Below are 27,675 nucleotides of genomic sequence, written 5' to 3' on the forward strand. Positions count from 1 at the left end.
CCAGCACCGATAGTTACCCAGCATTTGCTCATTTTGGGTTGAGGGAAAGCTCCGGAATAAATCTCAGCCAGGTAATTTGCCCCGACCGGGATTCGAATCCAGGCCATCTGGTTTCGCGGTCAGACGCGTTAACTGTTACTCCACAGGTGTGGGTTAGTCAGTATTATTGACGCTCTCCGTAACAAAATCTCTCATAGTACACACAAAAGTGATTGTCATAAAGTAAATAAATTACTTTAAAATATTATAGTGGTATCGGTGTACAAAGAAAAAATTAAGTTCATATATTGTGTGTCATAGACAAAAAAGTGTTATTTGAAATAGCAAAATTGATCATAACCACGGTGCGGACTTACACATTAATAGACTAAGTGTATCGAACAGTGTTAAAAGAAAAGCTACGGAAGACATTTCTGAGAGATCCATGAAACTCATTTGAATATGTCAGTTAATAAAGCACTGCTGTTCATTTTTACGGTAGGCTATCGATAATAATCACTTCATAAACAATAGAAAAACAGTTAATAAAGTACTGCCAACTTCATGCTGTTCATTTTTACGGTAGGCTATCTATAATAATCACTTCATAAACAAAAGAAAAACATTTAATAAAGTACTGCCAACTTCATGCTGTTCATTTTTACGGTAGGCTATCTATAATAATCACTTCATAAACAATAGAAAAACATTTAATAAAGTACTGCCAACTTCATGCTGTTCATTTTTACGGTAGGCTATCTATAATAATCACTTCATAAACAATAGAAAAACAGTTAATAAAGTACTGCCAACTTCATGCTGTTAATTTTTACGGTAGGCTATTTATAATAATCACTTCGTAAACAATAGAAAAACAGTTAATAAAGTACTGCCAACTTCATGCTGTTTATTTTTACGGTAGGCTATCTATAATAATCACTTCGTAAACAATAGAAAAACAGTTAATAAAGTACTGCCAACTTCATGCTGTTAATTTTTACGGTAGGCTATCTATAATAATCACTTCGTAAACAATAGAAAAACAGTTAATAAAGTACTGCCAACTTCATGCTGTTTATTTTTACGGTAGGCTATCTATAATAATCACTTCATAAACAATAGAAAAACAGTTAATAAAGTACTGCCAACTTCATGCTGTTCATTTTTACGGTAGGCTATCTATAATAATCACTTCATAAACAATAGAAAAACAGTTAATAAAGTACTGCCAACTTCATGCTGTTCATTTTTACGGTAGGCTATCTATAATAATCACTTCATAAACAATAGAAAAACAGTTAATAAAGTACTGCCAACTTCATGCTGTTCATTTTTACGGTAGGCTATCTATAATAATCACTTCATAAACAATAGAAAAACAGTTAATAAAGTACTTCCAACTTCATGCTGTTCATTTTTACGGTAGGTATCTATAATAATCACTTCATAAACAATAGAAAAACAGTTAATAAAGTGCTGCCAACTTCATGCTGTTCATTTTTACGATAGGCTATCGATAATAATCACTCCATAAACAATAGAAAAACAAACCTGCTTTACAGGGAGCTACTACCGGAAAGCTAGATTTACATAATACATTTGTTACTGGGGGTACGTTAACAGAAAGCCACAATTTAAGTCACACAAGTATTTGTGTGCACTCATAAGTTGAGTTCTGGCGTCTTGTCAGCTCATGTGAGTTGTGTGGATATAAAAGGAAAAATTGTAACGGTGTCGTGTATAGTTCCTGGGGTAGCTCAGTCGGTAGAGCGTTCGCGCGCTAAGCGAAGGATCCCGGGATCGGTACCCGGCTCCGGAACAATTTTTCCTTGAAATTATTCAAACCTGCTTTACAGGTACTACCTGGAAACCAGATTTGCATAATACATTCGTTACTGGCGGTACGTTAACAGAAAGCCACAATTTAAGTCACACAGTATTTGTGTGCACTCATAAGTTGAGTTCTGGCGTCTTGTCAGCTCATGTGAGTTGTGTGGATATAAAAGGACAAATTGTAACGGTGTCGTGTATAGTTCCTGGGGTAGCTCAGTCGGTAGAGCGTTCGCGCGCAAAGCGAAGGGTCCCGGGATCGATACCCGGCTCCGGAACAATTTTTCCTTGAAATCTATTCAATAGAAAAACAGTTCATAAAGTACTGCCAACTTCATGCTGTTCGTTTTTCGGTAGATTTTTCGATAATAATCACTCCATAAACAATATAAAAACAGTTAATAAAGTACTGTCAACTTCATGGTGTTCATTTTAACTGTATCGATAATCAATATTAAATCGAATAAAAAAATCAATAAGGTTAGTTGATTACGAGGCTCGAGCTCTTTTTCTCTTCCTATTTCAACGGGGCGCAACTATGCCATATCCATTCTGCTAACTGATTTCTTCGGGGCGCAACTGTGCCCACAAAACAGCGACCCTTTTTATCTGCTACATCTTACCTGACCGTGGCACAGTGTGCAATTTTCCCAATCTAGGAGGACAAAAATCAAATTTCGACTTGTTTGGTTAGGCATAGGTGAATATGAATTCATGTTCTTTAACATTTGGAGAATGTTGTGAGAAATAGCTTTTACTGTTTTATCAGCGGCAAGCTACATTTAGAAGGATTTGAACAATGAGTTCTTCCCAACACTTCTCGCTCCTGTTCAGCCGTAAGCAGAGAGGCTTACTATGTGGGTGAAAACGAGCCAATTGACGGTGATTTATTGTGTTGTGAGACATGGAATCTGTTCAGATAGGTACGTTCTTACTACTGTAACTTCAATTACAAGTTTATAAAGTATTATTCTTCCTACAGAAGGGTTTACACTTTACAATTGAAAGAAATATTATTTTAAAGTTATCCAAGTATAATGAGAGTTTTAATATAGCCGGTCACGTCCGGTTACAACAATTCTTTTACCATTTGATATAGCATCATTTAGGATGTTGAATACATGTTTTAAAGTTTGCGCGTTCTTGCGCATTTATCAGTAATTAATTTTTTTTCAGTGGTGGGACATACGATAACTGTTCCATATTTTTCTTAACATTAGAAAGGAAACGTGGAATAAGGAAGTTTTAAATCACTTTTGAGTGTTTTAGGCCTACAAAATTATTCACATGTCATCGAACATCAGATTAAAAATACACTGGACACATTTTTATCTAACCTTAACAAACGCACAGTGAATCAGAACGCAAATCACTAGCTGGACAAAATTAATAACTTCTCTGCATTCCAACGGATTGTTACGAAACTTGGTACATGCCTTACAGGTGACACACATTTTTGTGTACAAACTCTGATTTCGTTTACCTCTTTATAGCAGGTGCATTAAACAAAATAACTTCTCTGCATTCCAACGGATTGTTACGAAACTTGGTATATCCCTTATAGGTGACACACATTTTTGTATACAAACTCTGATTTCGTTTACCTCTTTATAGCAGGTGCATTAAACAAAATTAATAACTTCTCTCCTATATAATATATTTTTATTAAACTTTGTACAACAATTAGACCTACAGGTGCCATACAGATGTATAGTCCCACCATCGGATCTGTGCCCCAGTAAGATATGCGAACTGAACCTTAATTCCTCTTTAGCCTCGGCAATTCATTTCTCTCCCTGTATTCCTATTTCTCTCTTTTCTATCCCTCTCTCTTTCTCTCTCCCACTACCCACAATTTTGAGCCTTCTTGCGGGACAGTATATTTGCACTTGCAGCCCAGTGTTGTCAACTCAACATGAATAGGGGAGGGCAGGGCAAAGTGGAATGGATTTTGATATCATCTAATCCTGTCTTTGTGTTAAGTTGTTTCACAAAGTTTTTATACACAAACTAAACGTTATACATCTGTCAACATTTAAACACAAAAATAATCTTATATTGAATGAAGACAACAAAGTAATTAGAAAAATAAGAGGACCCTGTAATTTTCCACTTTACCCTCACCAAGAGGGCATAATGGAAACTCGGAGAGGGCAAAGTGGAAATTACAGAACACACTATATAAATGAAAATATTGTTTAAGATACGTAAAACATAAAATAATTGTCCATATTTAAAACATTTTCAAGCACTGCAGTTGTCACATAGGCTAGCCTACATAGTCTGGAGAATAATATCAGCACAAAGTTAATGAGTCCAGTCTTTGCATTTACAACACATGATCTATACTCCATTTCATACAAGTTGAGAGGATTTGAAAGCATTTCTTTTCCCTTCTACTTTCTCTGAGTTCGTCAGCGACAGCGTAAACGACATTTCATACAAGTTGAGAGGATGCGAAAGCATTTATTTCACTTTACGCTGTCGCTGACGAACTCAGAGAAAGTAGAAGGGGAAAGAAATGCTTTCAAATCCTCTCAACTTGTATGAAATGGTGTTTAGTTTTCCGATGGTGGGTCAGAATATTGCTCTCCACTGCCCAAATAGAAAACATCTTGCTACCTAGGCGTATGGTTTAGTGTACTGGCGGCATCGTCTTACCGGCCTTCGTTTTCACTCCTTTGCCGCCAGGTTTCCCATCTGCTTCTCGCGGACTGCCTTCTTAAATGGAAATGTCAGTATTTCAGTTTTCTGACAACGTCGTTTTCGGTTTGTTTCACCAGTCTGAAGCAGTACGCCTAGGTTTACTTTGGGGAGTGGAGCAATATCTTCTGGTGTCACATGAGGCTGCACATTCGATGTTCCACACTTTATTGGATTCAAAGGCATCTATCTGTGTATTCTCCTGCATCACTGGGAGACCTATCTTCGCAAAGAATAGCTTATCAATGGAACTACTAGGCTGTACTGGCAATAATGGACAGAAGATGGAGCAAAATCATCTTCTGTGAATATGTTGCGTCCATATGGAAACATTTCAGTCCTTGAGAATGCGCTAGTGATATTCGGAACCACGAACGATTTCTGAAAGTCTTCACGGATCAGACCTACCACATCATATTCACCGATGTGTCTTCCTGGATAGTTCTTCTGGAATTTGTCTACTACAACTTCAAAATGCGTCTTGAATGGCTTGTGAACTGCAAAATCGACAGGCTGCAGCTTGTATGTTGTGTGAGAAGGAACCGAAAAGATTATGATCCCAATTTCTGAAGCGAATTCAAGAGCTTGCAATGACTGGTGAGAAGTATGATCGTCAAGAACCAACAACACTGGCTTTTCTTTGTTAGGTCTGACAATTTCTGCAAAAGTTTCAACCAGTGCAAAAAAGTATCTGCATTGATCCAGCCAGACTCGGAGCACCAATTGAAGCAGGATTGCTGGGTAACTTTCGGCGTTGGACCTCAGACTCATTTCGCTATCATTAATTCACATATCAATGATATCATCATTATTGATACCATATCCCGGGTTTAGTTCATGGTGCAGTGTGCTGTACTTGTACAGTACGGCCGTTCGGCTACCCAATCATTCACAGAATAGGAGCGGTAAGCACAATAAGCCTCAGGCAGCAGTGTAAGCCTTCGGGTCCCTCCTCCGTAGAACAGGAAAAAAACGTAAACTATAAGCCAAATGCATTAACTATCTTGCAATTGCACATTAGGAGGAAATCCAGACTCTATGAGTGAATTCAAAACTACATGGGAAAAGTTGAAATTTCACTCTTTCAGTTTCCAGTTTGCCCTCCACGTGGGTTGCAGGTTAGATGTGGTTGTATCTTGCCAAATGAATTTTTAGAAAAAAAAAATAGCCATCACAACTTCTTCCCAACACATGTAACTGTGCTTTAAACATTAATAATAAAATCAGATGTTTTATATATATATATATATATGGCGGATGGCTACAGATTACTTACCATAAACAAATAATTTCTTGCAGCTCGTTTCATTGTAATCACAATTCCACCATGTACAGCGATACTAGCGCTGTGCGGCTAAATAGAAACATACATACTACCATAAGCTTTGAATATTATACTGAATAGTGCTGCTCCTTGTTATTGTAAGAGCATAACAATGATTTTCCACTTTGCCCTCCCCTTCCACTTTGCCCTCGGCTCCCCTACTGTAGCACGGACTGGTGAAAGAAATATTATTCAGCAAGTAATAGCATTTTGCGATGAAGAGAAACAAACAGGTCATTATTTGTTTCCTATAAATCAGGCAACGAAAAGAGCAGCTGCGATCACATGTGAGGCTTATTTTATTTCAATTGATTACGTATTAAAATTACTTACTTAACTAATACTAATATAATACAACTTTTTTATGTAATTTATATAGGCAGATCAGAGCGCCTAATAAAGAAAATCAGGAGACAGGGAGTCTGTGCAGGAGATGAAAAGCTAGAATCACCAGGGAAGAACAGACCAAGGGAACCTTTAATTCTTGTAGATGATATGGACAGATGTATTTTAAGAAGAAAGATACAAGAATTTTATACGATGCAGAAAGAAGTTCCGACATTGGAGAAATTATTGAAGGTTGCGAGAGAAGCAATAAATTTCCAAGGAGGAGAGAAACGCTACGGAAAGTGATTCGAGTCATGGGATTTAGATTTAAAAACTGTAGAAATACAAGATGTATTTTGATTGAAAGAAATTATATTGTAGCATGGAGGGCCAGTTATTTAAGAAAAATTGCGAAATTTCGCAGAGAAGGAAAGTAGATTGTGTATTTAGACGAAACATGGATACATCCACATTATACTGTTAAAAATGCTGGCAAAGCGATGTTTCTGATGTAATTTCAATTAAACCAATAAATATCCACTGTAATAATATAATTATCTGCAAACAATCGTAAGCCAATCAGCGTCATTAGACCTACTTAAATTAAATTATGAATAAGCAATAATTAACCTTACATTATTATAAGCAATATTCAAGAGACATGACACTGTTTGGCGGAAGTGTGGCAACATCCCTATTCGGCAAAGTTCGTGGCCTGCTGTTTGACGTAGCGGGAGAGAAGCGGGTGGAATGGGGTGAGTAGAGGCGTTAACTTTTCCAAGAACGACGACAGCGCTGAAGGGGCACAGATTCGATGGTGCGACAATAATCTGAATTTATACATAAAAATATATGCTACCTGTAACTTCAGCACAAAGTTTCATAAAAATTTGTTAGATAGGAGAGAAGTTATCATTTTAGTCTAAAACCACCCCCTATAAAGTGGTAGTTTCTCGTACACAAATGCAAGTCAGAGTTTGTACATAAAAACTATGTGCTATTTATAAGGTCTGTACACAGTTTCATAACAATCCATTGGAATGCAGAGAAGTTATTAATTTTGTCCAGCTAGATTTGCGTTATTGCACATTGTGCGTGGGGCGCAAACATGCACCGCCCAAATCATTCCCCCTCTCACTAATTAAAAAGAAGTTGTAATATTCAAGTGTGTTTATATGGGTTTGCTTTCACGTTGGGCCCCTAGACAAAAGTTGTGACCAATCCTGTACTAATGTGTTGTATTTATTTCACCCATCGCATCATCCCAAAACTTTTCCCAAAATAAATCTGTTATGATAGAATTTGAAAGGTCCCTTCACAAATACGGCGCTAATTAACTCTCTCCGCAATCCATAGAGACAATATTCCCGTTCGTACTATTTAAAGGCTTTAAACAGATTTCATTCAAACAACTCGCAAAGTATTGTCACATCATAATCGATAGTGCTGGACATTAATTGACAATCATGGTCGTTAAGAGAGACGAAAATTAATTTATTCATAACCGTCGCTTTTATCTTTTGTTGCATTAGTCATCGCTGCTTCAACACGAACGCTCCTATAGAAATCGGCTACCAATTTTGCCGCTCTTGTCGCATCGTCGCTAATGTCAATTACCGCCCGCGCCAACATACGGAATACACAGCCGCGGATTCAAATTCTGCCTAGAAAACGGACATTCGTACGTTGTTGGTATGAAATCATTAGACTTCGTTGAATTGCCACACGCAGCATGCAGTCAGGTTGCCGATGTACGGTAGTATAGAGGAGGTGAGCGACCGCCCGGCCTCGTAGTATAAGCAGTTCATGTTACGAGTTGTGACCGGTCCAAATAGATAGAGCAGCTACAGCTAATGTATACCTAAGTAAGCACTTGTTTTTGCATTACTGTGTTTGGAATAGTCAAAGCTTAACATTTGCCCAGTGCAGACAAGAATTCAATCAAACATACAGTAGTACAATGAGAATGTTGCTGTTCCAAACAATTGCCCCTGGAATATCCTTACCCCCGCAACCAGTCTTGACCCTTGGAAAACGTGGTTGGATGCTGTTAATTATTATGCAAAATATTACGGCAAAGTAATAAAGGTAATTGGTGCATTGGATAGCACAGACAGTTCCGCTGTTGCAGCTGTAAAATCATTACCTTCTGAACAGCTATTGGAAGATATTCTGTTCATTAATTCTAATTTTAAAATCGTGTCCAAAAGTATCACCCTGTTAGAATCGTTTAATCTACAACTCTCAGAAGCCCTTAATATAGTGTATAAAATATCACAAACTTTTATCCAAAATAATAATTCACTAATTTCAGAAAAAATAAAATGTAAGTTGAGAAACATTATTGCTAAAAATTCTGCCTATTCACAACTTCGTATTATAAATGATGTACTATCAGGTCACGACAAAATTCTGAAGTTGGTGTACTAAAAAATTCTTCAAATATGCACGTATTACATCGTGTGTTGTTGAACGTACATTTTCCCAATATAAAAAGTGACCATCGGATGAGGTTACTTTGCAGTGCTCAAAATATACGTAACTCTTCACTTCAATGTACATATTCAAGGATGATGTGAGTATATTACATTACATTTTAAGAGTTAATATATCTCACTACAAAATAATTGTGTATTTACATGTTTAGACGTTTCCTAATTCAATGATCACCCATTATATTTCTTGAATGCAGGATACAGGTTTTATTGCAACCGCAGTATACTGCTCAGTGCTTACATCAGAGGCATACTCCATCCGTTGCACGTCCGTTTCTCATACAGTCTATACCGCGTGCGTAGTAAACCTTGCGATTTTCGTGGCAATTCCACGAAGTCTAGAAATCATATATTTTTTCAAGGATTCCCGGTTTTATGTCGACTTCACATTACAATATTGCCCTTTAGTGTCAAGTGAAGAAAAATTAAGTAGTCTAGAAGTTCAAGGGTTGCAATCACTGTGTAGCAGAAGTCAAGGTCGTAACCATGGGATTTTAACCAGCAACCCCTAAAATTGTTCCTAACCTCGTACCGGCATATTATGTGTAACTTAACACGCAAAACTTTGAATCATACTAGATAATCATTGATTACAGTAACTAAGACAGTCTTAAGCAAGTTGCAGAGGAAGTCGATTCGCTTTGTCCAAGTCTGGGGATAGTAACGTGTAGCAGAGGCGTTGACATGGGTTAAACCGGTGAATAAGTGTGCGTAATAGTGAAATGGAGGACAGTACAGTGAAGCAAGACCTAATGGAAATGAAAGAGAGCATGGCAGAGCTAAGGAAGAAGATGGAAGAAATTCAACTGGAAAACGAAATTCTGAAAAGCAAGTGGGATCAATTTGAGGAAGAAAAGAGGAGAAAAAACTTGTTATCTTTCGGGATAGAAGAAAAAGATACAGAACAGAGTAGGTATCGATACTACATATGAGAAGATATTAGGAGTGTGTTGGGAGTGTTTTGGTATGGACGTGAGCGATGGACAAGTACAGGATGCATTTAGAGTAGGAAAGAAGAAAATACAAAATTCAGAACAAGTTAGGCCAATATTAGTAAAATTTAAGAGTGTGGTTACAATGGAGAGGATTATGAAGAATAGAAGGATGCTAGGGAATACAACGATCAGAATAGATAACGACTGGAGCTACGAAGTGAGAAGTAGAAGAAGAGTTTTAATCCCTTTTCCTAAAGCAGCACGAAAAAATGGACAATTCCCGAAACTCATCAAGGACAAAATTAAGATAAAGAATTTGGTTTTTAGTGTAAAGGAGTGCTTAGTAACGTTAAAGGAACCGATTGTAGGCTCAGAAGAAAAGGAAAGGAACAGAAATTTTTTGAAAGAAAAAATCAAGAATATCATAATCTAAAGGCGAGGTTAGTGACACTAGTGTGGTGAGTGTACAAATGCAAACGTTTCAAACTAAGCGAAATTTTCCGGAAAGCAGGCAGTGACGTCATCTGAAGAAGAAACAAGAGTGACGCGAACTGGTATTCAGCAAGCACAGCAGAACAAGACCTCAGTGCAAGCGAATGGAAATAGTGGACATCAGATGGAAGCAATTCCGAAGCGGGTGGAGGAATTAAGATCTAAATTGAGGCTGACGAGAAGTAGAGTAATGCAAGTAGGAGATAGTTCAGGGAGCAATGATGAAGGAAGAGGGGAAAATAATTTAAAAAAAAAACAGTATGACTTAAGGAAATGGTGTGGAGGGGAAATAAATCGTCAGAAAAGAAAACTAAGACCTAAGAATTAGCAATGTGGAAAAATGAGTAGTGAAAAGTGCAAATGATTTGAGATGTAGAGTGAAGAGAAATGTGTCATACAGGAGGGGGGTTATAGTATTTTTGGTACAGTAATGGGTTAGGAGTAAAGTAGTGGAAGAATTGATGACAGACAAGAAAAGACTAGTGGAAGAATTGTAATAATAAATTAAAAATAAGTAATGTCCTAATTGACTTGTACGAGAGGGGTGTAGAACGGTGAGACGACACTGTATAATAATAATAATAATAATAATAATAATAATAATAATAATAATAATAATAATAATAATAATAATAATAATAATAATGTGAAGTGCCACCTCACCGAAAGGTATATTGCTTAAAGACAAATATATACATTCATACAGTAACTAAGAAAACTACAGCCATTTACATTCATAAAGTTCCATTTCAAACTTTTCAAGTGACTTTTAAAATATTTAGCGTTTTATGGTCTCATTATTGTTGTTCTAATGATGATTAGTAGATAAATATTAAATTAATAATGTTGTACCTGGTGTTTATTGAATTGTGTCCAATGTCAAAAAAAGAAAAAGAAAATAGAGTTCAAGATATAGTTCACTTGCAACCCCTAGGGAGATCAGAGCAAACCCTAGCGCTATCTGCTGGTTACGGCCCTGGCAGCAGTATTATCGGTACTAAATTATTTCAAATTAACTTATTTTTTTCGTAAGTCGTTTGAATCGGTCGGAGTTTTTGCAACTTTTCAGGTAAAGGAAAAACATATCGTGAAGAAAACCAAGTGAATTTATTGAATGTTGTATTAAACTGTAGAAACTTCGGAGTTAAGGGTGGTTCACAATAAACCGGGAACGGAAACGACAACAAGAACGAGAACGGAAATAATGTTAAAATAAATGTATTTAAATGTGAGCATTCACAATAGTTAATTGTGAATACTCACATTTAATAGTACATTGTGCAACGAGCCTATAATGATAGTAATTAAGACGCAAGTATGTTTGTTTATGAAACGAGCGCAAGCGAGTTTCATAATTTTCATACGAGCGTCTTAATTACCATTATAGGCAAGTTTCATACGACTTTTTATGCTCGACCATATTTCTAACTTTAAATTATTCAGAAGTATACATTTTATTTGTATCTGACAGAAGATCGGAAGTGACCTTGTTCATAGCTCTTGAATTGTGAGATGTGCGCAGACGCGAAAGTATTGATTTTTTCCGAGGAACAATAATGTCATTGACCTTGATGTAATACAGAGAATGTATAACCTGGAAATTGATTTAGAATTGAAAAAACGAGATGACAAATTGAATTTATTTGAATATTATTTACAATTAACGCTAATTATTATAGTAACAGAACATAACCTTCTGCGACAATATTGGATTTCCAGCCTCCGTGACGTTTCCCTCGTTGTCTTTCGATTGCATATCCGAGAATAATCGAAAACCTGAACTTTAATGAATAGGTGTACTTTAATGACACGCATTAAAGGACTGCTAGCAGGTGAATAATTATTACATTTCGGCATGGTCGAGCATAAATACATTAATTTTAACAATATTTCCGTTCTCGTTCTCGTTTCCGTTCCCGGTTTATTGTGAACCAGCCTTTAGTAGTTGTGCGGTAGTGATAGTCATCTACATAGGCCTACTCGTCCTCTGTTTTGAGATATTCAATACAAATTGAAAATACAAAAAAAAAAAAAAAAAAAAAATCTTAGTTCCTTTTTTTCAGCTAGAGTGAATGTAAGGTCAGAGTGCAAAATACAATAATTTTCAGCTGTCTTGAATTAGATCGGGAGTTGTCCGCTCTATTTGTCTTCCATTGGTTACCAACGCGGAATCACGTGTTTTGTGCCCACCCTCCACATTACATTCAGTCAGAAGACATAACATATGTCTCGGGGCTCACAATGGTTCGAAGCATTTAGCCGTCCCAGTTCCGCAACAATACGGCTTCCAAAGTCTCACCGGGGCCGAGCCCCATTGTTTCGCGCGGGTGGTAGAGAAAAAGCATTGCTTTCAATACGCGACGCTGGGTCGTTATGCAGGAAAGCACAAACACGAGGATGCAAACACTGGGTGTGGCCCGACTTCACTACAAAGGTGTTTATTTTTCACTCAACCTTTTTGACCCCTAATATTACTGGCTTTGTGAAACTCGATTTTACCGGTGATTCCTCGAAATACATCGCAACTATAAATCTAGTAGTAAGTACTGAATAACGCTGTTGAAGTGATCCGTTTACAACCTACGTCGACTTCCATGTAAAGTTAATTTCAGAAAACCTTTAGATTTTTAGATTTTATACTACTTGAACTTTAATTAAGCAGGATTAAATTAATTATAGCAAAATATAAATTGATTTAATGATCCTAAAGCCATACAGACTTAGTTCAGCCCATAAACAGCAAGGTAGCAATACATTAGTGCCTTATTGCATGATTTTACGCCCGAATGATCAGAAACGTCACGGTTAATTCCTCCTTAGAACTCTCACTGCAGAAATCTGACGTACATCTTATCTTCTGGGGATCGACACCTACCGGAAAGCGCTTTGAAGCGCCCCCACACTCTGGAAATACGTAACGTCAAACGCTTAGTTCTTTGGTTCTTTAGTGTGTTTATTTTCATTACTTTCTTTGCTATATATACAGTTTTAATTAAATCTGAAATATCACTCCTTATCTTTTATTTATTAGTTACACGAAAACAAAAATATACGTATAAAAGCTGTTGCAAATAATCCACTTATGACTATCCACTTATGACTAGACTGACTAGAGCATCCAAAATATGTTCATACTTTTATGCGAAGAAATTAAAACAGAAAATCAATATCCCAAATTTAAAAGAAAACTTACAAACTAAACCAAACCCTTTAACTCTATTAAATATAGAATATAATCTAAATTTAACAGAAGAAATACTGAACTCAGAAGTAAACACTGAAATAATGAAACAATTGTCTTTAGAGACAATTAATATTAGGTACCCTCCACAAAACTGGCTTCATTTATACACCGACGGATCCTTGATCTCCAGAGAACAAGGTGCCGGTGCAGGTGTTACGTGGTGTCTCTTCTCACTTTATAGATCTCTTGGATATGGAACAACAAGTTTTGATGGAGAAATCATTGCAATAAGTGAAAGTCTCAGGAATCTTCTATGCCACATCAATAAATTTAAGAATGCAGTTATATTGTCAGACTCCAAAGCAGCTATTCCATCAATAGTCTCTAAACACACACCTTCATCTCATACAGCAGAAATAACTAAAATGCTATCTCAATTAATACCACTCAATAAAAGAATTGTATTCCAATGGATACCATCCCATTGTGGAATCCTGGGAAACAAGAATGCGGATGCTTTAGCAAAGAAGAGCAGCACTGCTACTTACAGACCTGTTACTAAATCTACGTATTACTCTGTGAAAAGATTTATTAAATCTACATACTCAGACTTCAACAAACAAAATTTGGTAACACAATCTCAAGGGAAAAAATGGAAAACTCTGCATCATAAACCACAGTTAATTCCCGATTTACCATGAAAATCGTCTGTAGCTGCATTTAGATTGACAACAGGCCATGATTGTTTGGCCAAACACCTGCATAGAATTGGAATATATCAGCCCCCTAACTGCCCATTGTGCAACTCAAACCAAGAAATGGATTCGGAACACCTCAAAATCTGTGCTTCAGTGGCTGGCCATGATAATATCTTTGAAAAATATTGGAGTGCAAGAGGTCAAATGACTTTATTGTCAAACGCCTGGCATTAGAAAACAACAACAACTTTATGCAAAGATATTCGTGCATATTTTTCATACTTCAGTCGTTCGCATGTATAGACTAGAGAGACGTCTCAATAGGGCCTTCTCGGAGTACGTCCTCCTCTCGCTTTTTTATGTAAGAGTGGGACAAGATGCGGGAGCAGTTCGTCCGGATGACTTGATTGACCGCGACGTTTGAATAGACATCTTCAACCGCTACGATTAACGATCAGTCATTGTGTTCATCTCCGAGGAAAGAATATCCTTATTACCGCAAATTTATGAACAAATAAAAGCTTTCATAGGAAAAGTGAAATTGTGGGAGTCGCAAGTTTTAGTGGGTAACTGTTATTACTTCTTTAATCTAGAATTTTTACTTAATTTGAATCAAGACTAGTGTAACAAAAATTACGTAACATGTATGGTTCTTCATGCTTCAAATTTCTTCTTTTTGCTCATTGATATATTACTAGAAAATAAATTTATTATTATTATTATTATTATTATTATTATTATTATTATTATTATTATTATTATTATTATTATCATCATCATCATCACGTACCGGAGAACGCGAATTCGATTATGCGCAATGTTCAAAACATACAGAGGTGAGCCTGTCTGGAGAGAAATAAAAAATAGGTTGCAACCGCCAAATTACTCTTCAAGGAATGACCACTCATATAAATTGAGGGAAAGAAGACAGAGGACGGGCACTGGAAAGTTTTCTTTTCTCAATCGTAGTATCAGGGACTGGAATGCTTTACCTGCAGACTTACTAAAGGCTTTACCAATAACCAAAAATGTATTTAAAAATAGGCTTAAGGACTTTACTAATAGACGGTAGTATATTATACACACTATTTAAAGGGTGTAATTGATATCTTGTTATTTGAAATGTTCTATCAGTGAGGAAGTGTGTTGTGTCAGTGAAGTGTGTTTGTGTCAATGAAGTGGCTGTGCAAAGTATTTGAACAGTGAAATGGTTAGAAATGTTAGTGAAATCAGGTAGAATCAGTGCAGTGAGTGAGTTGACAGCGAAATAAGTGTAGTGCTGAAAGGTACTTGTGTAAGTATGAACCTGTCGCACTCGTGGGTTTTAGTTCGAACTTAGGGTTAAGATACAAATTAGATTTACTTTAAATGTTATTTTAAGTCACCATGCTTCATTTAATTTATGATGCTCCTTGTTATTATTATTATTATTATTATTATTATTATTATTATTATTGTTACTATTATTATTATTATTATTATTATAATTATTATTATTATTATTATTATTATTATTATTATTATTATTATTACGGGGATTGTACGGATCCTACGGGTCCGTTGTTATTATTTTTCACAATGTATGAAGGTGCTTCAAAAAGTAAGGTAACAAGAGCTCTCATGGACAAACTTTACTTTACAGACAGATATATTGATACACAGAAGTAGGGCACTGGAACGCATTACTTTTCAACATAATCACCATGCTTGTTGTTCCAACGGTAGACCAAAACATCGACGCCGACATAGATGAAATCTGCATCAAATTCCTGAAACCACGTCATGGCGACTTGCTGAACGGCCGTATCAGTATTGAATCTCTTACCACCCAGATGCTTCTTCAACAATCCGAAAAAACTAAAATCACTGGGTTCCCAGATGGCGGCTGTAGGGAGGATAGTCCAGTACGTTCCATCGGAAGTGACGCTTCTGTAACATGACATTCACGCCGCGTTGTCGATGAAGTGAGGAGCCCTTCAGACGTAAAATCCGGTTCACAGTATGCACATCCACATTTAACCTTGTTTCCGTGCGCACAGTCGTCTTACAACGGATATTACGAGAATATGACGCAACATATGCGCCATCTAATGATTACGTAAAAAAGTTGTGGTCTACTGCTGTGGCCCTGGCGGAAAATTCGAAGAATAGGGGGAATACTTTACTTTTTGAATCACTCTCGTAATAGGCATTGAAGGAAAACTCTGTACTTAAAAACAGACTCCCACACCTTAAAATATTCCTAAGTCATCCAACGTAAGACTGTAGAAATTATACAGAGTGATTCACGAGGAAAGGTAAAAAATTTAGGATAGGTACGATATCTTAGGCCATTTTGGGTGAAAAAGTTCATATGAACATGGGTCCGTTTTCGAACGATGGCGGAGCTAGATGCACTTTTGTGGTAAAACGTCTCGCCCCAATGTGAATCAGACGTTACTATATGCTGCTGACGTGAGCCAAGATCACCGATGAATGGCGTAACATTGGAATCTGCAATGTGCGATGTAAATAAGAGAAGAGAAACAAACCGGGTGGTGGGGCACTACAAATATCACAACAAATACGCTATCACTTACCAGTTCACAGCAGTTCAGTCAGCTACCTACAGTACAGTAGTTATACAGGTACAGTTATCGGAAGTGTTAAGTTGTGTTTTTCAAGATGCCTTATAAATTTTCGACTGCAGAATATGCCGATATTGTGTATGTTTATGGTTTGTGCGATGGAAGTACCTTGCATGCCGTAGCTGAATATGAACGACTCTTTCCGAACAGAAGGGTACCATAACGAAGAGTATTTACTTTCTATGGGGTTGGATGAAAGACTTGGTATAGAAAAGGAACGGGGAAACGAGAGAAGCGCTAATCGACCGTATTTTGGATCCGGCATAAAGACAACCACGTGCAACTGTCCCGAGCGACCAGCGCGATTCACGCCCGAGCGCAACAGAGCATTGAAGCAGAAGGAGGCACCTTTGAAAATGTGCGAAAACATCGACCCCAACTTCTAGAATATTAGATATGTATGCTTACGTGAATATAAACTTTAAATTTGTCCGTTATCTGTCTCTAAATGCGAGTTAGTACAATGGAATCTCAGAAGTTTTTGTGAAATCAAAGAGCCATATCTACGCAACCGTTCGCAAACGGACCTATATTCATATGAATTTTTTCACTCAGAATGACTTCAGAATTCACATCCTAAATTTTTTACCTTTCCTCGTGAATCATTCCGTATAAAATTAATGTTGCTATTTTTGTGCATTTATAGTATAAATATTAGCAAATTTATAATTTTCCCATACGTTAAAGTACAGATCTACGTAAATCCTGATTACTCGTATATTTTGTGCACAGTCGTGAAAGAAACGGTCTTTGACACCGTAATACTCTTTCTGGTTTCGTCTTCATGGAAACGTGGTATGTTGGCTGACCACTGCAGAATTGCTATGTTGGTATGTTCATTCTCCATTTAATTTGTGCAGACAGATAATCACATCACTAAATTCGCTCCAAATTGAAAAGCCGATGTCGTTCAGAACCGAGGACGCGACTTTCAGAAATTCCTTTAACACCATGTGCATAATTGACAACGCATTCCATTTCGTTAGAAAGGGGTGAGGAGAGGCCACTGGGGGGACATGAATCGGATATAGTCGCCAGTAATTAGGACAGCTATGCCACCACAGTGCAGATCGGTTTACATGTGTTCCGAGAATCAGAGATGATGCTTACTGCGATTTCACATTGGCATTGTGCTTGGATGAAAGGGATTTGAAATGAGGTGTCACCTTCCTATTTCAGATGATATTATGCTAGAAGTGACTACCATTTTGTTTCAATCGGACAACGATTGACAGAGTTATGTCATTGTTGTTAAGTCACCTTTGTACTTACGGAAAAAGGAAAAATAATATACCAGTAACTATCAGTTTTCAACATGGCTGCAATAAACAAGGCACCGGGAAAGGAGTAGTTATGTTTGAAATATCAACTTCCTCTGTGTATTTCCAAGTGCTATATACAAGCACTCCGTCGTAAGATATAAAGGGAAAAACTAGATATCCCACATAAACCCCCTGAATTTGAACAATTTCATTACATAGGCTATACAGTGTTTAATGTCATCTTCAGATAGAAAATTTACACAAATGAAGGCTACTTCTATGTCTGTAACGTAATAAATTACATTTTGGTAGCGTAAACACTGAAGTTTTCTTCACTTTATGAGAATTTGCTATGAGGATGGTTAAGTTTTCCCCCTACTCTACCAATTATGCTTTCATTGGCGATATAACAAGCATATTTAGCCTTATTTCTACAAAAGAATGCTTAGATATTAACATTTACTTTAAAAAACAGAAATGAATTATTATTATTATTATTATTATTATTATTATTATTATTATTATTATTATTATTATTATTATTATAGTAGTAGGCCTTCATGGCATTGTGATTTTACTCTCTTTGGTGATAACCAAATTAGCCTTTTAGGAACTGCTCTAACGTGATCCTCAATATAAATAAGGATCCATATAAATGAATATCAGTTAAGAATAATGTAAATTGTGGCGCAGCGACTTTTTATATAAAGCGATTCAATATTTTAATGAAATATTATAAAATGCTAATAACCTCTTACCATAGGCGGATGAAATTTTGTGCATTTGTCATTATTAACCAGATATTCCAGTGACCAAAATTTGTTTAATCTAGTTTCGTAAGTATGGTAGTTACCTGATTTTACTATTGTGAACTCTTAAAAATATGGAACTTGGAAATTTCAGTGTAGTGTCCCCTTAAGGGGGAACTCTAGTGAAAATTGTAACTTGTACAATTTTTACCGGATTTTAATGAAATTCATACCGCTGAAGGAATGTAATCACTCAACATTCTGTGCAAAATTTCAGTTCAATTGGACAAACAGTTTCTGAGTTATCAACATTTTAATTGTGATACGATATGCAAATTCAAAATGCTCTACGTCAATCACATTTTCAGTATAGGCCGTAATTTTTTTCCTACTTTATTATACACTTATTAATAATAATTCCAAGTTGTCATTTCAACTTTCAATCACTTTATGTTGAAATAAAAAAATTATTAATTCCATTCCGCTGAAAATTTTGCATATTTTGATATTTAACAATAGTACATTATGCAACGAGCCTATAATGGTAGTAATTAAGACGCGAGTATGTTTATGAAACGAGCGCAAGCGAGTTTCAAATTTTCATACGAGCGTCTTAATTACCATTATAGGCAAGTTTCATACGACTTTTTATGCTCGACCATATTTCTAACTTGAAATTATTCATAAGTATTCATGTTATTCTTATCTGACTGGGGAGCGGAACTGACCTTGTGCAATATCTCGTAAATTGTGAGATGTGCACAGACGCAAAAGTATTGATTTTTTCCGAGAAACAAATGTCATTGACCATGATATAATGTAGAGAGTAAAATAAACATTAGTCTTGATATAACCTTGAAATTGATTTAGACATTGAAAAACGAGATGACAAATTGAATTTATTTGAATATTATTTACAATTAACGCTAATTATTATAGTAACAGAACATAACCTTCTGCGACAGTATTGGATTTCCAGCCTCCGTGACGTTTCGCTAGTTGTCTTTCGATTGCATATCCGAGAATAATCGGTACTTGCGCTTTCATATTGCTACAATGGTGTTTTCTGATTGGTGGAACACCTGAACTTTAATGAATAGGTGTACTTTAGTGAGGTCCATTAAAGAGCTGCTACCAAGTGTATAATTACTACATTTCGGCATGGTCGAGCATAAACATTAAAATAATATATCTGTCTGCTACATAATAACATATGCATATTTTCCTGTTTGAATTCTGTAAGTTAGGTCGGTCCCCACACACCTTTAAAATACCCTCGGCAATCTGTTCTACACTCCATTATCCAGCAGTTAAACTGTTATTTATGCTGTTTCACACACTGTCATTTAGCGCTTTCAAGTGGTGCTGCTTTGTGGTTCACACGTTCCATTAGTTGATTAGTACCACAGCTTATTAATTTTATTAACCTCTTTGTGTGAGTAGCTTTCATGCTTTGCCAGAAAAAGCTTGCGGTGATGCTATACTGCTCGCAGCCACAGCCGCTCGTTACGTTTCAAGTGCGAGTACCTCATTTAAATCAATTTTTTGCTAGCGGTAACGATACTGAGAAGCGGCATTCTATGGTGGTGCTTTCAACAGTCCATATTATACAGGGTGTCTCAGGAGGAATTAAAAATAGTTCAGGTTATAGTCCGGATCATCTTACTTAATACCCTAAGGGTGAAACCTAACCATTTTTCCTCCATTACTACATTTGCTAGTGGATTATGGTGATTTTCTAGCTTGAAGGTTGAATTTTCTTTTGCCAACTTCGTTTCGAATTTCGATACTGAAAAATACTACAACTGGTAGTGATTTTCTAACTGTTACGTTGGCAGCAGGAACAGCTGTTGTCGGTAGTGCAAATTCTGATATTCAAATTGTTCTAGATTTCTGAGCCGATTACTGGAAGCTAGTGAAATTCTAACATACTAATAATTAATTAATATCAGTATTATATTAATACATAATAGTTATTTTATGTGTTGCATTGCTTTGTGGTTACAATTCAAGATTATAGTCAGATAAGTGTAAATAAACATAACATACTGTGTGAAACATGCTCTTGTGTGATCGATTTCATGCGCACGGAGACAGCAATTATAACTAGAATAGCAAAATTATTTCTTAAGCATACATTTGAAAGTGGCATTCGATTTTCGAAGGTTGTACTAATCATTTCACTTGATCACACAAAATTTATTTTTAGGTTAAGTCTCGTGAATCGTAAACTGTTTGGTCAAAGCAATGAATTTCATGTTGTCAGACAAAATACATTTTAATATTAGGTCTAATATTAGGTCATAATAATCTACTAATTTCCAACATAATGTACGAGAGGTCCAGGAGGAAAATATAGGCCTACTCTTTCACACATTATTGAACCATTTAGAAAACACCTCCTAACATAAAGATAAGATGTGGTAAATAAGTAAATAAGCAAGACATCGTTATGGTTAATAGCATATTTACATATATTATTATTATTATTATTATTATTGTTATTATTATTATTGTACAGCTGTCAAAAGAAAAAGTGGCCGCTCTCCTGAAACATAGTTCCCTTCGGGTATCTTCGCTATAATTCGGAGACAGGCGATGTTACTTGTTGTTGGACCACGTTGCCTGATATCTACAGTTATAATTGAAGTATTCTCTCTGTGATTCGATAGCGTAATGGTAGCGTTCACGCCTCTTATTCATGAGGTCCTGCGTTCGACTACAACCTCGTGCTTTTTATGTTCTTTTTTGTTATGTTTTTGAAATGGCTCCTTTCTCTTTTACGATTATTTTAGTAATTAACATCAGGTTCATTAATATATTATGCCATGACTTTATCATTATGATATTGTGGCTGCAAATGGAAAGAAAAAAGATTTTATTCTCAATAAAAATATCTTTCGTGGCATAAACAAAACAAATTTACTGGCGCCGGCCTTAAAATATTCAAACAATTAAGCGTTCAAAAAACAAAACAAAAAGCCACAATTCAATATTTAGTCTATCGTCCTCTTATCTCGATCATCTTGCAGTCGAGTGGGCATGGAATCGACTAGTCTTTGCAAACAGCGACTGTTCTTAGATCTACATACATAAGTGTTCTGCCCATGGGCAGGTCTTTCATTGCAAACCCAGAAATCTCCAATCTTTCCTATTTTCTGCCTTCCTCTTAGTCTCCGCATATGATCCACATATCCTAATGTCGTCTATTATTCTTTTCAACAAGAGACTCAACCAATTCCTTTTTCTCTTTCTAATCAGTTTCAGCATCATTCTTTCTTCACTCACTTTTTCAAACACAATTTTATTTCTTATTCTGTCTGTCCACTTCACACGCACCGTTCTTCTCCACATCCACATTTAAAATGCTTCAATTCGTTTCTCTTCATTTCGTCGTAATGTCCATATTCCTTCCCCATACAATGCCACACTCCACACAAAGCACATCAATAGTCTCTTCCTTAGTTCTTTTTCCAGAGATCCGCAGAAGATCCTTCTTCTTCTATTAAAAGCTTCCTTTGTTCATGTTTGCAGTTTTTCTTGGGAAGGATAGGCCTAAATGCGGTAACATCCCGTTGCTTTCCGCACACCACTATCTCTTTCGCATCTTATTAAATTCCAGGGGATCCAAGCGTGGAGATAAGGAGAGTGGATTTGACTAATTGGGCCGTCCGGACTTCACCGAAAGTCACGGCAAGGGTTAAATATTAATTCTATCAGGATGTTTGACCCGATCAGAGACCGGGAAATCTCAATTAGCCTTTGACCCCCCGCATCTGGACTAGCTTCTACGAATCATCAGAAAATCTTAGAGTGTGATTGGGCCAGTTTTTCCGAAAATGTTTCCACACTTTTGCCCTCGTAGCTCAGCGGACGAACGTCGAAATTTAGATGTCAACGTCTCAGGTTCAATTCCTCGTTACTCCTTTTCATTTTATTGTGGTTCAAGATAGTATAATGTAATAATACAAAAAGAAAAACTAATCAGTATTATGCAACTGGATTTTTCCAAACCTAATATTAAATTTATGTTATTTATATCGCTAAAGAACGTTTACAATATAAATAACTTGAATATTATTTATACAGTATCACTAAAGAACGATAACAGAATATAAATGATAAATATCGGTTTGTTTAATTAATATAATATATATTATTTTAATGTACCGAAGTACATATGATATTTCCATGCAGATATTCTGCGTCATCATATGATGAAAGAGTAATGGAACGGAGAAAAATTCTCTCCGGCGCCGGGATTTGAACCCGGGTTTTCAGCTCTACGTGCTGATGCTTTATCCACTAAGCCATTAAAATAATATATATGATATGCGTAAATCACTTCGTGATTTAAGACGGCGCTTATTCCGTCGGATGATATAGATAATATTCAAGTTATCATTTATATTCTGTTTTCCTTCATTAGCATTATAAAATAATATTCAAGTTATTTATATTGTTATTGTTCTTTCGCAATATAAATAATCTGTATTTTATGTAAGTAATTATTATAACACAAATAATCATCTTTCTTTGTAAAATAGGTTATTTTATTTAGATAATTAAATAAGTATTATATAATATCTTATATTAATTATATGATGAAAGAGTAATGGAACGGAGAAAAATTCTCTCCGGCGCCGGGATTTGAACCCGGGTTTTCAGCTCTACGTGCTGATGCTTTATCCACTAAGCCATTAAAATAATATATATGATATGCGTAAATCACTTCGTGATTTAAGACGGCGCTTATTCCGTCGGATCCCGGCCAACTAGTCACTCATATCGAGTGCACCTCAGCACATGTGTGGACTTCGGTCCTGTGTTCATAGACATCTATGACGTAGTGCAGAGGGCGGCCACTAGAGGGAACCCAAGAGTTGGAGCTTAATCTGAGACGATTCTAAACGGCGTCGGAGTTGTATCCGGTGTGGCTTAGTGGATAAAGCATCAGCACGTAGAGCTGAAAACCCGAGTTCAAATCCTGGCGCCGGAGAGAATTTTTCTCCGTTCCATTACTCTTTCATCATATAATTAATATAAGATATTATATAATACTTATTTAATTATCTAAATAAAATAACCTATTTTACAAAGAAAGATGATTATTTGTGTTATAATAATTACTTACATAAAATACAGATTATTTATATTGCGAAAGAACAATAACAATATAAATAACTTGAATATTATTTTATAATGCTAATGAAGGAAAACAGAATATAAATGATAACTTGAATATTATCTATATCGCTAAAGAACGATAACAATATAAAAAACGTGAATATTATTCATATCGGAATTTCACAGATTTATTACAGATGTATTTAAGAAATTGTAGAAGAATAGTAATTAGTAACAGTGTCCTATTTATTCTTCTTGGAGCCAAATTTGTAACTTTGAAAAGTGTGGTTACTATGTTGAAGTGTATGTGTTGTAACGGATGCTTGATTTGTTATGTATGTGAGTCAGTTATGTGATGCTTGATGTCGTCGCAATGTCGTAATTATAGTTTGATTGTGTTTGTGTGACTATTGTGTATTAATTTATTATGTATGGTACGGAAAGCTGCGTATTTGTGTTATAGAAGTGTTACGTATGTGTGTTGTTAATGTTTTTGTATGTTTCACATTGATACCTGATATTTATTTTGCAATCGAAGTGCCTAATTTACGGATTGTTTATGTTTTGTTTACATCGCGTAAGCTGATTTAATTTTCTTTTCTATTTCTCCTTATGCTTATCTTTTTTGTGTATGAAACTATAGCCCTAACATACATATATAAAATAGGGCTAACCACCATTGGAGATACAATAATAATAATTGTTATTAATATCGTTATAAAACGATAACGGAATACAAATGATGACTTGAATTTTATTCATATCTCTAAAGAACGATAACAAAATATAAATAACGTGATATCCATAAAGAACGATAACTGAATATAAATGATAATTTGAATAGCATTTACATCGCTAAAGAACGATTAAAAAATAAAATGAAAACTTGAAGAAGGCCCGAACCCACAACCTTTGAATCATTAAACAAGCACTCTACCGCTGGCCTACGAGGCGCAGACATGGAACACTTTCATAGTTCGGGAACTGCTTGTACAAGCACATGCATCATGTAACATCGCCGCGACCCGAAGTGGACTTTGAAAATATTCGCTGTTCACGAGTGCGGCCACTTTTTTTTTTTTGACAGCTGTACATGGCATTATGATTTTACCCTCTTTGGTGATATCTGGTATTAATTAGCAACACTGAATAGACGACCAAATTAGTATTTTAGGAACTGCTCTTACGTGATCCTCACTATAAACTACAACGATTTAACCCACTGGTTCCCAAACTGGGGGTCGCGACCCCCTGATGGGTCGTGTAGAGAGGTGAGGGGGGTCGCGAGATGATGTACAATATAAAACCAAAAACACCTTAACATAAATTTGTTTTAAATTTATTAATATAAACGTAAACAAAATTGTATAAAAATATAAAAAAATTCAGTATTTCTAGAGTAAAAATAATTAATGTAGTAAACGTGCTTTTTTTTTTTTTTTTCAGAAAGTTGCTTCTAAAATCTGGACTATGTATCCCCTACTCACACATTGATATCTTCAATTTCAAGGAGATGTCTCGCTTTTGTTCTGATAACAATCATAGGCGACAAACATATTTTCTATAAATACAGCGTTAGAAACGTTATAAAAAAATTAAGGTCATATTTTGCAAGCTCGAGGTGTTTTTGTATTCTTTTGATCGAAATCTGGTCTATGCTGTGTGAAAAAGTCTAGATTCAACATTATACCTATATTAGGTATATACTTCAATAAAATTCTTCGTCATCATTATTTAATTTCTTCCTGTAACCACTACAGATTGCCATTGACAAAGAGTACCATTATACAATAGAATAAATGCCTTGAGGCTTAGTGATACATTGTTGTTAGAGTGAAAAATAACAATTTAAATTATATTGAAACACATGATATTAAACGAAGTAACGTCAAGGAGATGCGAATTAGTCATGGTCCATATGTATGATGCCTGAAAATAGCTATTGAGCCTTTGAGTGCTGCAATTGTTAGATCTCTTAAAATACTTTTATGCAGGCCAAAAGATTTACAGAAGTCGACTAGGAACCGGGGTATGGTCCCACGGGCTCCTATCATTAGCCCCGTAATGACGATGGATTCCGGATGGTATTTGTCCTTATAAAAACTGATGGAAGATTCATATATATTCCTTTTTTCCTCGTGTACTTCTTCTGGCTGGTGTTCGTGCGATTCGAATCTCACAGTAGGGTCTATGATGTAACCTTCAAGGGAGGGAGGTTTAAATGCAATTATGTCGATTCTTCGATTACTGCCCTCACTGGATATGCCGTGTACTTCTTCATATACTGAATAACCTTTGTTCCTTAAGGCAGTTGCGAGTATAGATCTTACTGTATGATGCCGCGTATTTCGTAGAAGTTCCAGGCCCCCAGGACATGGGCAAGGGTTTCAACCTCCCTGTCGCAACGTCGACAGAGGTTACTGCCCGAAGACCTGCCAGGTACACTACGCACAGCTGATACGTTAGCATTCATCTTGATCGCTTCCCTCCCCTCACTGCAGGAAAGACCCCTGTGATTCCGGATCCACTTATTGGCCGGGGTATATTGTTGGTATAAGAGCACGCCTTTGCCTTTATGTTTTTTTTTTTTTTACTCCAGTTCTCAAACGCTTTTTCTCTTAATACTTGCCTATATATTTTTTTAATTTCAGCCAGTTGAACGGAACTGTCTAAAATCGGATTCCGTATCAATCTGTGACTGTCGCAATTGTTTTCAGTTTCTTCCAGAAACACAAAAAAAGTTGTTAAAATTATACAAATTAATTGTGTGTCCTCAAAAATAAATTCAGTGTTTATCGTATAACGCGTAGGCTACCTAAATTTTCCATCAGTTCTTTAATGTGCAGAAATGAATCAAATTTCCTTTTGTCAAGTCATGTCAACCAGAAATCAAATTTCTTTATAAATCCGTTGGGTTACAGATAGCGCAAACCTCATTTTCGATTGATATTTAACTTTTACTATAATGCTATGGCGGTAATACTTTGAAGTACTATGAATGATTTTTAAGTAATATTTCGTGACATTGTTGCACCGTATACTTGTATTTTACCGTTCTTTGGATGGTATGCACTGGTTTTGAGTAAAATTATAGTTGTTTTCGAATTTACAGGAATTTGTATTTTTCTAATGGAGTTAAGTACCGGTACGGTAGTAGTAGGGGTCGCAAACAAAAGTCTCGCCCTAAAGTGAGTCGCACATTCAAAAAGTTTGGGAACCACTGATTTAACCTGGTATATCTATGTATATCCGAAATATAACTGTTGAGAAGTTATTAATGGGCGAACTTTTAAATGGAGAGAGGTATTACAGAACTATTTTTACGTTTTAGAACATTGTGATGTGTTAGATTATTGAAAATGCTGCATCTTGTGTTGTTCCAATAAGTTAATTTCATAATTAAATACAAACTCAGTAAGAAAATAAAATAATTACACAAGACAAATTACTAAGGTTGCCCTTCTTACACAGGGTGTTTCCGAGGTGGTGTTACAAACTTTCAGGGATTATGGCGAAGGGCATACGTATAAATTTGAGATAAGGAACCCTGGTCCGGAAATGACCGAATCGAAAGTTACAAGCAAAAATAGTCGTGTGGAAATGAAATAGTTTTATTCCTCTGTACACCTTATTTATGTGTATTTATCTGTACATCTTACACATACTGTATTCATCTGACGTTGTTTACGTTGTCTACTTACAGTATTCCATTCAATGTGCTGTCTGAGGGATGGGGACAGAAACTTCACTAAAGCAATGCAGATAGCGTGATGTGTAACGGACATGGTCGGTCCTTATATGCACGTCTGTAGACAGCAGTGTATGTGTACAAGTTGCAGTGTCCAGTCGATCAGTCCTAGTGAAATGAAGGAGTACACGAGAGCGGAATAAGCAGACCTGATTTTCAAATACGGATGAGCCAATGGGAACAGTAGACAAGCTC

The 27,675-nt window shown here is 36.0% G+C and overlaps 1 protein-coding gene and 1 non-coding gene across 2 annotated transcripts in view; both read left to right on the plus strand.

Annotated features, from left to right (window-relative positions):
* LOC138698450 (dynein axonemal heavy chain 1-like) overlaps positions 1-27,675 on the plus strand; it is a 629,600-nt gene that overhangs the window by 202,661 nt on the left and 399,264 nt on the right. The window lies entirely within an intron of this gene.
* Positions 2,014-2,087, plus strand: TRNAC-GCA (transfer RNA cysteine (anticodon GCA)). The gene has a single exon. It is a non-coding gene; the product is annotated as a tRNA-Cys (tRNA).

Source organism: Periplaneta americana, chromosome 4 (genome assembly GCF_040183065.1).
Source record: "Periplaneta americana isolate PAMFEO1 chromosome 4, P.americana_PAMFEO1_priV1, whole genome shotgun sequence".
Taxonomy (NCBI): domain Eukaryota; kingdom Metazoa; phylum Arthropoda; class Insecta; order Blattodea; family Blattidae; genus Periplaneta; species Periplaneta americana.